Source organism: Antechinus flavipes, chromosome 1, assembly GCF_016432865.1.
Source record: "Antechinus flavipes isolate AdamAnt ecotype Samford, QLD, Australia chromosome 1, AdamAnt_v2, whole genome shotgun sequence".
Taxonomy (NCBI): Eukaryota; Metazoa; Chordata; class Mammalia; order Dasyuromorphia; family Dasyuridae; genus Antechinus; species Antechinus flavipes.
The window spans coordinates 184363988-184379682 of record NC_067398.1 but is presented as its reverse complement, the minus strand read 5'-3'; the positions used below and the strand labels follow the sequence as shown (position 1 = coordinate 184379682).

Below are 15695 nucleotides of genomic sequence, written 5' to 3'. Positions count from 1 at the left end.
ATAGGATTTTGGCCACAGCTAGTTTCTATACCTTATTGAATCAAGTGATGGGAAAATTTGGATTGGTTGTTCCCCCTGCAAAAGAGGAAAAACAGGGGGAGGAAATTAGAATGACCTTGCATCATTGCTTCAATAGTGGTGTTGGTGGGATGGTTCTGTTGTGAAGGAAAGGATTGTGAATCAACCTTTTGCTTGCCTCAGGGTATTTCCAGACCAAAAAAAGTAGAATACAGGAAAGAGAAAAAATAACTGTTTTTTTTTTTTAAATGTTCTGCATAAAAAACCAAATTTTGACCTTCACCAGTATTCATCTGACTTCTGTTGTACTAAAGCAATGAAATTTTTTGAAGAGAGGAGAAAAACAGTATATCTTAATTTATGCCTTTGACCTTTGTTTCTAGTAGAGATGTACAGTTATATACCAGTGTAAGAATTTGTGTGCTGGCAGCAAGCATTAGAAATGTCAAAAAAATTCACAGTGATTAGTTAATCCCCTGAATGATTTTTTTCCCAGATAGCTAACATCCAATGCTTTAAAGAATATGGAAGGAACACCACACACACACACACACACACACACACACACACACACACACACACACACACACATTCCGACAGTGGTTCCTTCTTATGTTGGTTCAAACATTTTAAAATCGAAAGAGCTGTTCTGTGAAATCCTTCTGTATATTATTTAGTCATTAGTTACATCATTTTAGTATCATCAAACACTGAACTAACAAAACCTCCTTCTGCAAAAACACATATGTGCTAGTTTTTAATGTTAAATAATGTGAGCATACACTTCTGGCAATAAAAGATATGATTTATTGCGAAGGTCAGCCGTGTAGCTGTAGAGAGCTTGTATTTTAACTCAACATGCTAGCTCTGAATCATCATTTCTCTTCTGATAAACACTAAGCTGCCATCCATTTATGGCCATTTTCCCTTGCTTGTAGCAGCTTTATTATTAAAGCTACTGTAAGGGATCCATCCAAGCAGCATGTGTATTCCCAGAAATTTTAATAACTGTGCGCCCATAGTGTTGTTTGCTGCTTTAATGCTTCTGCTTGAAATCAGTCTATTTCCTCGGCACCTCCTTGATTTCCAGGCTCCTAAGAATCTCCCTTTTTATGGAGGGGTGGGGTGCAGGATAAGGCATAAAGGGGAAGAGACAGAGAAGGAAAAGCAGGGAATGGGAGAACAAGAGAAAAAGGGAAGAATAGAGAGAGGGAGAGAGAGGAAAAAGAGAGGAAACAACTCACCAAAATGTAGTTACAAAGGGAAAACCAGGTTAGGAAAAAACACACCAGGTCCCTGGAGCTGTGTCCAACCTAATCTGATGCTCCTTCTAATCCTAATCTAGCCTCAGTCAACCCCTTGGTTCTGGTACACTTTCTGATCTACTTACTAAAGTTTTTTGAAAAGGATTGCTTAAATTACTGTGTAAATTCAACTATATTTTTATAGGAGGCGGAAGAAGAGTGTATTTTCCATATGAAATGAATGTCATTTGATTTTCATAAATCCTAGCCTTTTTTTCAGTAATATGAAAGGTTTTTTTTTTTTTTTTAAGCTCTTATAATGCAATTTGTAGCATGAAAATCATATCGGGCACAAAAAGGAAAATGACAAAGCTGATCATTTACAATAGATTTTTAAGTGCTTGCATAATAGGAGATAAAATCTTTTGCATGGACTTTTTAAACTATGAGTTTTTTATTATAAGAAATGGAAATATAGGAAGGATCCTTAACGTTCCCATTTACCAGTTTCCATCTCTCGGCCAGATTACGTACCACTAAATGCTACAAGGTTTAGATGTCAGTGTGTTCCAGTAGTGGCAGGGCAATTTCCTACTTTAAAAGATTCATTGGTTCTTCGGTCTAAAGTTTGCGTGTAAAGTCAGGCATAATGGAATTTTTTGTGTGTGTGTGTGAAAACAAATGTGTCTTTGCTATATCAGCAGGTACTGACCTCCAGTTCTCATTATTCCTGTTTTCTCATATGGTATAACAGTAAGGTCAGGTCAGTGGGTTCTCTTATAGGATAAAAGTAAAAAAGATTAATAAATGTGCCAAAGCCTCACTTTAATTGAACCTGAAGCATATGTTGCAAGTATGTAAAATATGTCCCAGATGTTTCACCATGGCTAGTGTCTTAGTTTTCCTTGATTACCACAAGGCAGCTATTAGTCCTGTAACCTTTGGACTTGGGGGTAAATGGGGTATTACATGGCACGAAACAAGAGCACCTGTTTTCCATTCAGCAAAGACCCCTGGCAGGCTTTGCCTAAGCCCATCCATATGTTTTCACTTAGCAGATTGTTGGGCGATTATGAAAAGTGTCTTTCTTTAGAGCCAGCATAGATATTAGTCACTTACTCACAATGAAAGTGCAAGGCACTGGCTACTTGACAAGGTCGGTGTGGTCATAAGTTGAAGTAGAAGTAGATTCTTTAAATTAAACTTGGAGTGCTTTTCCTTGCTGTCCCTCTATAAATTGCACATTTGTGGCTATAAGGGATTCAAGCAGATTAAAGATTACTATTAATTAAAATAATGGCATTGTAATATCTTTGCAATCACCATTGATTTGGACACCTCAGAAGGCTTTGGTCAAGGTTACTAAAGCTCAGTCTTCTCTTAGTCCCTCAGATCTTCTCCAGATTGTCCTATTTTAACATTTCTCTTTAAACCTGCTTTTCATTAAAGCTGCTGATCATTATTCAGGTGAGGATCTACATCCTCAGGCTTGCCATGACATGAATCTTTTGTTGCTTTTTTCTATTTACTCAAATATGACATTGGGTCTCTCCTACCCAGATCCAGCTCTGAGGTCTCCATAAAGGCAAAAGTCAGAGCTTAAAATGGCAAGCTCAGGTTTACTGTTGTTAAGCCATGAGGATTGATTATTCAATAATGAACCACGGCGTTGTTAATATTTTCACTTATCAGTGTTATGCAGTAATACTACATTAAGCTCTGTCGTAGATGGTATTTGCCATGTATTAAATGTTACAAAGAGATAAGGCTATGTTTTCAATGCCATATGTTCTAGACCATTCCCTGAATGTACAGTGACCTCCACCAATCATAGATTCCCAGTTTGATCTGATTTTTGACCCGGCTTTTAATCTTGCTTTCTGTGGTTAGTGGAATATCTCAGCAAATAAGACTTAGCTAAATTACCTAGAGTAAAGCTAGCAACAAACCATAAAATGACCTTTTTCACAGTGTTATATAATAACACAGTGGTCAATCTATATAATCTATACATCTAATTAATGAAGATCAATTTTCTTTTTGTAGCTTTAAAGGTTTAGGCACGCTTTCCATGGAGCTTCTTACTTGGCTTATAATAAGATCCAGCTGTGAATTCAGGAAACCAAAGATAGAATGCAGGCTTTCCTTAGGAAAAAAAAGCATCCATTCAAAGACATGGTATTTTAACCATGTTTGTTGAGAAGTGATATTAAAGTGCTCTGATTTTTATGCTCATGATGTCTCTACTTTTCCTTTGGCCATTATGTCAAGGTTACTACGCTTCAAGATAAGTAGACATTGTCATGGAATGTATCTGAGCTGCCTTAAAAAACTGTGTGTATATATAGTAAATATACACAGGTCTTTCTTATGATTTAATTCTTGTAGGCTGTGTTTACTGATTAAATTCTCAATCCCAAACATGTACATATTAGTGTATCTAGCATGCCCTAGATGCATACGTCTGTGCATCTCCAATAAACCATGAGTGCATGGAAAGAGATAATTAAAATATGTGATAGGAAAGATTTTGATCTGCAAAGTAGTATTTTTCAGTTATGTTAAATAAAACAGTCTCACTGTAGTAAAAAGAGATGAAGTATTAGAGCCCAAGAATTATAGAAAGGATAAAGAAAGGAAATTCTTTAAGATAAAAATTTTTAGAAACTTTAGGTACAACTAAAAGGATTTGTATCTCAGGACAGTTTATGTACTCCATCAAAGATGGAACAGCAGGAACAATCAATAAACACTTATCAGTTGCTTACTATGTATCAGGCACTGTATATGTAAAATGGAGCCTAAAGAGATCTCTTCCCTCAAAACTAATGGGAGAGACAAAGCATTCTATGTACAGGATAAATAGGAAATAATTAACAGAGGGAAGGCACTAGAATTAAGAGGGATTAAGGAAGTTAGGGTTTAAAAGAAGCCAGGAGAAATGAATGTAAACTATTTGCATTTTTGTTTTTCTTCCCGGGTTATTTTTACCTTCTGAATCCAATTCTCCCTGTGCAACAAGAGAACTGTTCAGTTCTGCAAACATATATTGTATCTAGGATATACTGCAACATATTTAACATATATAGGACTGCTTGCCATCTAGGGGAGGGGGTGGAGGGAGGGAGGGGAAAAATCGGAACAGAAGTGAGTGCAAGGGATAATGTTGTAAAAAAGTTACCCTGGCATGGGTTCTGTCAATAAAAAGCTATTATAAAAAAAAATAATAATAAATTTAAAAAAAGAAGCCAGGAACTAAAATACTATTATCCCTAAGGTCCCTTTTATTTCTAAATCTGTGATCTTGGGATCCATTACAGAAAAAAATAAAATGAGGTTGTTCATATGTTTCTACCAGTAGCATCAATACTTTCCCCCCCTCCCCTCCCAAAGAAAGACAGATGAAAACTTATTTCATTAACCATAAAAACAAAGCTGAAGTAGGCATTGTGGAATTTATAGAGCTTGATCACTCATAGAAGATGTCAAGATTATCCACTGCATCCCTGGCCATCGCCAGTGCTCCTGACTTTCACCTTGCCACTGGACTCTTAGGACTCTGGAACAGAGAGTGAGATAGACAACTTTGTGGAATTCTGCCTCAGTTAAATCTAGTTCATGCATAAGTAAAGCCATCATTCTATAATTTCTTTGGTTCTCTTCAAAATAAAGGACCAACCATAACAACAATGACAATGACAACGAATAACATGGCTCATGACTACAGTCATGTACACGATTTTACCTTCTTCTACTACATGGTTCAGGTCTGGGCTACAGCAAGGCTTTTCATATCTTTGGTTTTTCACATCCATTGAGAAGAAAACACTAATAAAATAGTAGCTATCAGTTGAGGGAGAAAATGTAGTTACATTTTCAGGTGCTCTTAAAGTTTCTGAAACGAAGAATGCTCAGAGACCTTTTCAGATATCTAGTCAAAGGAAAACTTTCTAACATACATACGTGTACATGTATGCACAGCTTTTATATTATTTTTAGGCTTATGATTTCACTGATACAAGGGGTTCTTGGTAAGGAAACTCTCTCTATCAATATAGATCCAATCATCACCTGCTCTGCAATTTAAAGTCTTAGATCTTGAGCTTAGGGTCACACAATCTGTCTGTGTGAAAATATAAAAACTGAATTTCAAAATTCAAATTCAAAATCCACAAGAAAAAGAAATTATAAACATAATTTTTATCCTATGGCATTTGATGCTAGGAAGGAATATTTTTAAAGGTCCCAATTACTTTTAGTTTGCATTGATGACTCCATCTTTTGCTACCATGCTAGAAGAACACTGTATCTTCCAAAGTTACCAAAATACTAAACCAGACTTTCTTTCATTGACTTAACCTAGGTGCTTTGCTGAAAGGAGGTCTTTTTTTTTGTTTTTCAGATTGGCAAAATTCTTTAATCAAAAGTGGCTAATACTATATTGATACTTGGGATTAAGTACAATAAATCTGATTTCTTCAAAAAACAAATTAGGAGCAAACTGCTAAAATTACTGGCCTATTGGCAAATATAGCAGTATTGCAATAAAGCAATACAGTAAGTTATACTCTCATTTGTGCCTTTTTGCCTCTTGAAAATACTTCATAATTCTTCTAAATCTAAACAAGTTAACGAGTTTAGTGAAGCTCCAAATTCTGTAAATGGCTACCAAAAAAAAACTGACATGCTTTCTAAAGTAATTGAGAAATCCTGGAATGTATGTAGTTAAAAGTGAACCATCTAAAACATTGTTTTATTCAATATGGCTGTTGCTTAAACTAGTGAACTAATATTTTGCTTTGTACTTATTTTTCCTTCACACTTGTACAACATGAAGTGCCTTTAAACTTTTTACTTTAGGGAGCTTATTTACATATTAACTACTCCCATGAGTTTATGTAGTGAAATATTTTTCAAAAAGCTATTACTTAGTTAAGTCCAGAATGCTTCATATTAAGGAGGTTTTTTCACTTTCCAAGTTTAAGCTTCTTGGATTCCATTTTGCTTTAGCTCAATATAAACAATATTGGGTATTAGGAGAAGAATAATGTTTTTGCTTCTTAAAAGATGTCATAAATATGATTTATATAGACTTATATTTGTTATATAATATGAAAGATGAATCTTGATATTAAAAAGAGAATTTTTTTGGTCCTATCATTTAATGCCTACAGGTTTCTCTCTGGAAAGGGCAAGATATATATACTTTGATATTCAGTATTATACTGATTCATAACATATTCCCATCTTCTAAGATTCATTAACCTCTACAGTGTATGCTGTAATAATTTGGGCCACTAAGGAAGTAGCCATTACTTTTCCCCTAAAAATCCCTAAAGGCAATTTACCCTTTTTCTTTGCCAGTAACAAAGTTAAGAAAGTAACTAACTTTGGGGTAGATAAAAGCAGGGTCTTGGATTTTGAGAGCATAATACTTCAATATATGGCGATGAAAAGGACTGGTGCTAGGCAACATGGAGCTAAAACTAGGAGAAAATAAGCAGGCTGAGGATATATGTCCTTAAAGTGGTAAAGAGATGTAAAAATAATTGAGGAGATAAAAAAGAAATCATAGGTATTTGTTAAAAAGCCATCCTTAGAGATAACCTACCTCTCTCTTCCCTCTAAGGAATCACATATAAGCTGAAATCCAAAAAAATGAGGTTGCTGACCCAAAATCACAATCATTTAAAGTCTAAGGATGGTAAGGATCTATCTTAAGATGGTCCTGAATTTTTTTTAATATTAATAAGGATGATGATGAAAAAATAACTAGTCTTTTCGTAGTGTTTTAAAGTTTGGAAACTGCTTTATCATTTGACCTTCACAATGACCTTGATAGATAGTTATTTTCCCCATTTAAGAGATGAGGAAACTGAGTTAAGCGGAAGTTAAGTGACATACCCAGCGTCACATAGCTAATGTATCTGAAGTTGGTTTTAAATTCAGTTCTTCCTTACAGCAGGTCCAGCAGTCTATCCTCTGCACCACCACAATGACCTCCTACAATGACTGCAAAATGGAATTCTAGGACAAACTATATTTTTAAAAAATTTCAAATGAAGGCTTCATGAGAGAATATAAATTTCATTCTGTTCAACAAACACTTTTAAATACTTTGTGTATGCTAGCCTCCTGTGCAAAGCACTGAGAATAGAAAGATAAAAGTGAATCCTTATTCTCAAGGAGCTAATTTCTTTTGGGGGGGGGGCCTTGGGGTGGGGGAAAACTACAAACAGGAATTTGAGGAGGGATAGAGTACTAACAACTCTGGGAAGGATGTGGGTCCTATTGTTGTTTGTCCTATGTTCTGGAAGAGGACCAGGTTCTCAGGGAGGTGATGCTATGACACGCAAGGGAATTGGGTTTAGGTGAGGGAGGGATGTGCAAGATCACCTGCCTCTCTTTCCCCTCCAGAGCCATCTACATCCAGTGGCCAGATATAGATCAGAACGACTGGAGATGGATCTAGATACAGTGGGAGACCCTGACCTTTTTTAAATTTGTGACACCTAAGGCAGATAATAAAAGAAACAAGATGGAAGCATCTTGGTAATAGAGTAGAGTAGAGTCAGGAAAACCTTAATTCAAATCGGTCATCAGACACTTCCTATCTATGTGATCCTGAGTAAGTCATTTAACCTCACATTTTGCAACTATAAATAGAGATAGTTACAGCACCCACCTCCCAGGGTTGTTGTGAGGATCAAATGAGATAATAATTGCAAAGTGCTTAGCACAATGTCTGGCACATAATAGGCATTTAATAAATGCTTACTTCCTTCCTCAGTTCCCTTCCTCCTCCTTTTCTTCCTTCCCTCCTTTCATCCTTTATTCCTTTCCTCCCTCCATCCTTCATTCCTTTTCTCCCTCCTTATTTCTTTCATTTCCTCCCTCCTTTCTTTTTTCCTTCTCTTCTTTCTATCTTACTTTCCTCCATCTTTCCTTCTCCCTCCTTCCTTCCTCTCTTCCTTTCTTTCTTACTTTCTTCCCCCTACTTCCTTCTTTCTATCTCCCCCTCTTTCTATTCTTTATTTTTCCCTCCCTCCCTATTTCCTTCCTTCTCTTCTTTATTTTCTTCTTTCCCTCTTTTCTCCCTTCCTTCTCTTTTCATTCTTCTGTCCTTCATTTCTTCCTTACTTATCACCCTTCCTTCTTCATTTCTTCCCTCTCTCCTTCCTTCTTTCCTTTTCTTCTTTCTAACTTACTTTCCTCCTTCTTTTTTCCCCTCCCAGACTCCCCATTTCTTCCCTCCTTTCTTTCTTACTTTCTTCCCTTCCTACTTCCTTCTTTCCATCTCTCCATCTTTCTATTCTTTATTTTTCCCTCCCTCCCTACTTACTTCCTTCTCTTCATTTTCTTTCTTCCCTCTTTTCTCCCTTCCTTCTCTTTTCATTCTTCTGTCCTTCATTTCTTCCTTACTTATCACCCTTCCTTCTTCATTTCTTCCCTCTCTCCTTCCTTCTTTCATCTCCTCCTCCTTCCTTCTTTCATCTCCTCCTCCTTCCTTCTTTCATCTCCTCCTCCTTCCTTCTTTCCTTTTCTTCTTTCTAACTTACTTTCCTCCTTCTTTTTTCCCCTCCCAGACTCCCCATTTCTTCCCTCCTTTCTTTCTTACTTTCTTCCCCCTACTTCCTTCTTTCCATCTCTCCATCTTTCTATTCTTTATTTTTCCCTCCCTCCCTACTTACTTCCTTCTCTTCATTTTCTTTCTTCCCTCTTTTCTCCCTTCCTTCTCTCCTTTCTTTCTACTCTCCTTCATTTCTTCTCCCTTATCACCCCTTCCTTTGTCCTTCCTTTCTTCCCCTTCTTTCTTTCCTTCAATCCTTCCTCCCCTCCTTTTTTCTTCTTTCCTTTTTTTCCCTCCCTCCATCCTTCCTTTCCTCTCTTTCTCTTTGCTTGCTTCCTTCCTTCCTTCCCTCCTTTTTTTCTCCCTTCTTTCTATCTAAGAGACAAAGGGAAGAAAGAGTGACTCCTCTCAGGCAGGAGAGGAAATCTTGTGGAAAGAGAGCTCTAAGGAATCAATTCACTTTCTCTTGTTTGTTCATTGTTTGTTCTTTGTTCTTGAAGAGGATCAGAATATCAGGAAGTTGTCATGACTTGCAAGTGAATTGGATTTGAGTTAGGGAGGGCTGTGCAAAGTCATCAGCCTCATTCTCTCCTCCAGAGCCATCAGAGTCCAGTGGCAAGATATGTGGATCAGGACTACTGGAAATGGCCCTGGATACAAGGAGAGATCTTGGCCTTTTTAAAACTAAGGTATTTAACAGGTCTCAATTTGACTGAGACAAGTACCCATTCAGTGAACTAGGTAAGAAATGAAACAAAGAATGACCTTTTTTATCTAGTCAAAAACAAAATCTAAATCAAATGAGGGGAAGATCTTTAGGATTTCTGACCAAAACAGAAACAATGGCTAGTTACACTCTGAGCCATCAGATCCCTACATTGACCAAGTGAGACTTGGGCTGGGACCTTTTGTTGTCCAATCAATAAGAGCTTGCTAACAGCATTTTCCCCAAGCTTCAATTTTGGAGTTAAAGCAGTTCCATCTCTTACTTTTAGCTGAACCCACTTTTGGAGAAACTCCCTCAGAATCTCAATAGTTGCCTTCCATTTACAAATTCTAGGCATTTGAGTAACCTGTTGCACCCCCTGGTCCACAATATGTTAATCAAATTAAGATTTCTGTATTGTGCCTCTTAAAATCAACTTTATCTGAAATAGAAGTTTCCTGTGCTATCAGCAAAAAAAAAAAAAAAAAAAAAAAAAAAAAAAGGCCAAATGGTGTGAACTGACCCCTTAGGTAAGTGAAATGCAAAAAGCTTTTAGAACATTCCTATTTCAGATGTATTTGTACTATATTCTTCTTTAGTATTAAGTCCTAGCTTAAATAATATTTTTTATCACTTAAAAAAAGTTAACTTGTAATGGCAAAAAGTTCAGTTCTGCCTTTTTCCTAAAGTTCAAGTTAACAAATCAAAATTCAGAAGACCACTAACATCTCTAAAAAATGACAGTTTAGGAACTGTGACCTGGATAAAAGGGACCTTTTAAGTTTCTTTTTATTCACTTCGGCTTTATTGCAGAGAAGAGGCATTTTATTGGACTTTGAAATTGCAGCTGGCAATGTTGTATAGAAAAACACAGTTTCTTGGTAATTGTATATAAGCAATGTATTTTAATTGGGTGTATTTGGGGAATAGAGATGGTATCTTTATCATTTCTGTGATCACTACTAAATGCAAGCTTGAACATTTGGGGGACAGAAAAGGCAATATGATAAACTAACATACAGCTGTAGCTGTCTGATAATGTAATGTTTTTATTGATTGTCTAACTGAGTAACTACAGTGGATATTAGGTTTGCTTGTCACAGCGTTTAGTGCCTGGGGTAGTTGAACAAGTTACTTTTCCATCCAGCTGACCTCTGAGTCCTTTACTTTTTGAATCAGAGTCCTCAGATTTCATACTTTGGCAATTTCTTTCCCTTTCTAATGGGCTGTATTAGAGAAAATGTGTCACCTTTTGCACCATGTAATACCAAATCAGATCAGAATTCATGCACAATTATGTCAGTGGAAATCTAATATTACAGCGCTGCTTATCTCTAGATTGCACATGGAAAAATAAACTTGCACAACTGACAGATTTACTTGATTTTGCAGATAAGTTATTTGTAAGTAATCGAGCTAAAGAATGTAACTGGATTATTTTCAAACTTTAAAAAATCACAACAGTAAAATCATTACAAAGTAGTCAGACCTCATCACTCATTTTTTTCTCTTTCTTTTTGGACAAGTCAAAACTTTTGAAGGAAAAACAAAAATACATTTTGTATTAGTTCTATTTGTTATAAGAATAAAACATCAAAATAACTTTAATTCTTAATTAACAGTATTTAAATAACCAATAAGCCCTTAATAAGCAATTACCATATGCCAGGTACAGGTGGAATTAAGAGGAAAAAAAAACTAAGTAGTCTCTGTCCCCAAGGAGCTTACATTCTGTCAGGAGAAACAATGTATGCGTTTTTCATTAAAAACAATTATAGGTAATTTTGGTTGTGAGATAATCTTCTTAGAAGCTAATCTGATGACAGGGTAGGGATAAAAACTGGACCTGTGATCTCTTTGATATAGAAAACTCCTTATAACAACAGAGGAAATAAGAATAATAATGATATTAGCATTATGGATAGCACTTAAATAGTGCTTTATAAATATTATGTCATTTGATACTTTTAACAATCCTGGAAGGTGGGTATTATTATTCTCATTTTATAATTGAGCAACATGAAGCATACAAAATCATATACCTGATAAATGTCTGAGGCTGAATTTGAATTCAGGTTCTTTCACTCTATCCACCGTACCACCTGGCTGCCTCAAAGGAGATAGGCAACTTCTCTCTAATTTATACGCGTAGAGTTGCCAAGGCTCTTGCCCAAGATCACAAAATGTGTACATGTCAGAAGCAGGACCTGAACTCATACCTTTCTGGTTTTGAGTATTATTCTCTATCTCTTATGCCATGCAGCTGCTAAAAAAATGTTCATCTTTTATTTCTCTCTTATAATCACTAAAAGTCAGAACCTCATCACTTAATCTGAAGTCTTCTCAAAACCAATTAAAATAATTTAAGATAAGTTGTGCTGCAGATATGCTTTTAAAAATGTTTTAGACATAGGATGTCTTAGGAATGTTATAACCCCTTTTAATGTGACTATTTATATATAACTACCATATGTATGGTATTACACCTTTAATGCACTGTATTAGCTGTCACTAGAAATTAAATTCAGGCATGTTCTTTTTTGGCCTTCAAGTACTCCACAAGTAAAATTTTAAATAATGATAGCAGCACTTAAAGCGTAGGTAGAAATAACACTGAAACTCTTTCCTGAATCTACTGGGGCAGGGATTTTAATATGTGAAAAAAAAAATCATAAAGTTGAAATGTTTAATTCTGATGTCCTTTATTTTACCTCTCAGGAACATTCCTGATGTTCCATCTCAGTGAGCAGATTCAGTTAATGACTTAATCATGGGAAGCTTTTTAGATTTATTGATCTGCAAGTATTTTTTAGGCATTTACTATGAGCCAGTTGCTAGAGATACTAATACAAAAATAAAAACAGTTCTTGCCCACAAAGAGCTTATATTCAACTAATCAAGCTGCTGACATTAGGCTGCTTTGTTTTGTTTCTAAAATAATACATTAATATGACCAAATGGTACCTTGGTTATTGGATTAGTCTTTGGGTCAGAAAGACCTGATTTCTGGCCCCAGCTCTATCATATATGGCTCTATGACCCTCGAAAGGTCATTTAACTTCTCAATGACTCAAGCAACTCTCTAAGAATTTAAATCATATAATATTTGTTCCCTAGAAGCTCCTAGAACATTGAAAATCATAGATACAGAATAAATAAATGAATAAACATATAAATATTATACAGCCTTTTGCGCAAATAAGCCCAGAATGGTAATGGTACTATTGAAATTGTGTTAATTTAATATGGGTTATTGGGTTGGTAGTCACTAAGTTCAAGAGGACATATGCCCTGACTGTATTTGAAGTCTCAGATTCACTTTCTTAAATTGCTAGGTTATTAGTGGCTTCTTAAATGACCTAAATACACTTAATACTTCCTAGCTATGTGACCCTGGCCAAGTCACTTGACCTCAATTGCCTCAGCAAAAATAAATGAGTTAGTATAAAATAAGTGCCTACTCTTGTTGTTAAATTGCACTTGTAAGTGTATGAGCTGTTAAATTTATAGTAGGAAGCAGTCAACTGTTTTTGCATCTCATTCACCTCAAAATGGCTAAAAAAATGTGAGCATAACGGATGCCTCCACTTTTTTTACTCTTAATGCTTTGTAACCAAATGTCTGCAACATTCATTCAATGTTTTAAACCATCCCTTACTTATTGAAAAAGTGTGTTCTTTCTTGGCTTTCCTGAGACTACACCGCTTTAATTTTCCTTTTAGATCTCTGTGTTCCTTCTTTTATTTTTTTTTAATGGCCCCACTTTTCCTTTTAACTACTACTTGGATGCTTATTGGTGTTCAGCTCTCTTCTTTATGTGCTTTCTCTTTAAATTCTCCCTTGGAGAACTCATCTTCTCTCTCTTTTACCTCAATATAATCCTTACCTTCCTATCTTCAGTCAACAGATATAATATTAATTGAGAACTTCTGTGTGTCATTCTTGTGAATTTTGCCTTCTTTTACATCCCCTCTTCCTTATCACTGTCCCCTTGTCCTGCCCTACCCACCTTCTTTCTGCTCATGCAAATCTGATGCAACCTTCTAGGTTTGCTTCAAGTTCTCTTTCATCAAAGAAGCTTTCCATGATTTACTTCCTTCTGAACGCATAATATTTATTCCATGTGCCAGTTGTTAATCAAACAAAATCTTATGCTTACCCATGATTTTCTCTTCTTTGTATTTATGAATGCATTTAATTTTTGATATGTGTCTTGTCTTTTGAGCCAGATTATGAATATTTTGAAAGCAATAACTTTGTGTCTCTTATAATAACAATAATTCATGATGATAAACCTTTTTACATTTGATCTATAAAGCACTTTTCTCAGGTGTACCATATATAGTACTTTCCATTTTATTCCCATTTTACAGAGAAGGAAACGGAGGTTTTAAGAAATTCTTTGCCCAAATTTCCATGCGTAGTAAGTAATGGACTCAAGATTCCAAACTAGATATTTTGGTTCCAAATCCGATACCCTTTTCCTCTATAGCTGTCTCAGTGCAGATAATATTTGTTGGCCAAATTGAAAGCAAGGAAGCACACCTTTTCTCCTATCCCTTTCCCTAAACCACTCTTTTCCATGTTGCATCTAATGCAAGTGCCATCAGTTCTTCTGTGGCTGTTTTTTCTACTATCACACATGCACTATTCCCTGAGCTTCAGTCCCACTTGCAAATGGGACTGAGGTCAGAACACAGACGGACTGAAGTTGCAGATGTTCTATTTTATTTGCTAAAGTCTTCCTGCTGTGGAGAAAAGAAAGAAAGGTTTCAGATGGAAATTTTCTTTACAGATAGAAAAGAAGAGGCATAGGTCAGAAATATGGTATGAGTAAGGAGAAATCAGTGGTTGGGTATACAGGACTTAGAGCTAAAAGGGTCAGAAGCAGTAGGATATATAAAGCAAGGGCTGAAATAAAACTTAGGATCAAAAACAAGTTCAAGATCACTGGGAAAAAGATCAAAGATTCAGTACCAAAATAGCAACTAGATATGGATATTTTGATGTATGAACATCCTATGCTTCAGCTCTCCCTCATTTCGAGACAGCTAGAAAGCTGTCCCTAAGCAACTTAAACTTTGTCTTCCCAAATTGTTTAACTAGTTTTTCAAAGAAAATAAAGTATGATAAGTAAAGGACCATCCACAAAGTTAATATTTAAATGGTCTGCATTTAGGGAAAAAAAACACTGTTCCAGGGTTATTTTTGATGAATTATATGGAAGGCTGGAAATCCTTCCTAGATAATAAGGATACATTTTAAAAGTTTAAATGTAGCCAAGCAGTCCTGAAATCATCATTTCCCTGAAAGTGAGGCAGAATGTTGTTTCTACGTCTTCTTTAACACTTCACCTGTGGCTAGTGATTATACCTACATTAAAAGAGAAAAGGAGAAAAAAAAAACTTTGAAAGAGTTGTAAATTATAGCATGACATTTATCAAGCATTTCATTTCCATCAGTCTCACTAATGTTGTTTAGTATCTTCATTTTGAAAAAGAAAAAAGTAAAATGGAATAGTTATTGAGGTTTAAAAATCTGTGGCTACAGAACACATTTTTTAAAATAAGGATTTTTACTATGCATAGCCAATTATAGTCCACTGAGAAAATAATGCATTTTTTTCAATACATTTCTAATATAAATTTAACTGATGGACCTTTCCAGCATCTTCAAAGACATTTCAGTCCATCAGGCACTATACATGTTATGCTTCTTAGGAATCTACTTAAATTTATATTTACCTATGAGGTCAGATTGGTTCCAGAGGACACAGTCCTTTTTTTTTCCCCTCAGTAAATTATAGGCATTTTAGAAAACTATCTAAAAACATATTTACCTCATATGAAATTCTGATCTCTGGGGTAATTAAGACCATCTTTTTAAAAAAATGTACCCAATATGCTGCAAAATCTCCTAGGTAAATAAGATATATTTTATAATCATCCAAGAATAATTTCTCTCTTCTCCTCTCTCCTTTAACTACTTTTACGCAGATATTTAGCCATTATTTCAATGTTTCCTAAAATACAGCTTTTCTCTTGGGGTCCCATGCACTGATTATTCTTCCCTCCAATTTTATTCACTGGGAACTTCTTCTGAACATGGAAAGAGGCATAGTCTATTTATGTCGATCCTATATATAATTTCTATAGGG

At 35.5% G+C, this 15695-nt stretch overlaps 1 protein-coding gene across 8 annotated transcripts in view; it reads left to right on the top strand.

Moving 5' to 3' along the window:
- The window catches only part of MCTP1 (multiple C2 and transmembrane domain containing 1), a 697990-nt gene that overhangs the window by 600081 nt on the left and 82214 nt on the right, over positions 1 to 15695 (top strand). The window lies entirely within an intron of this gene.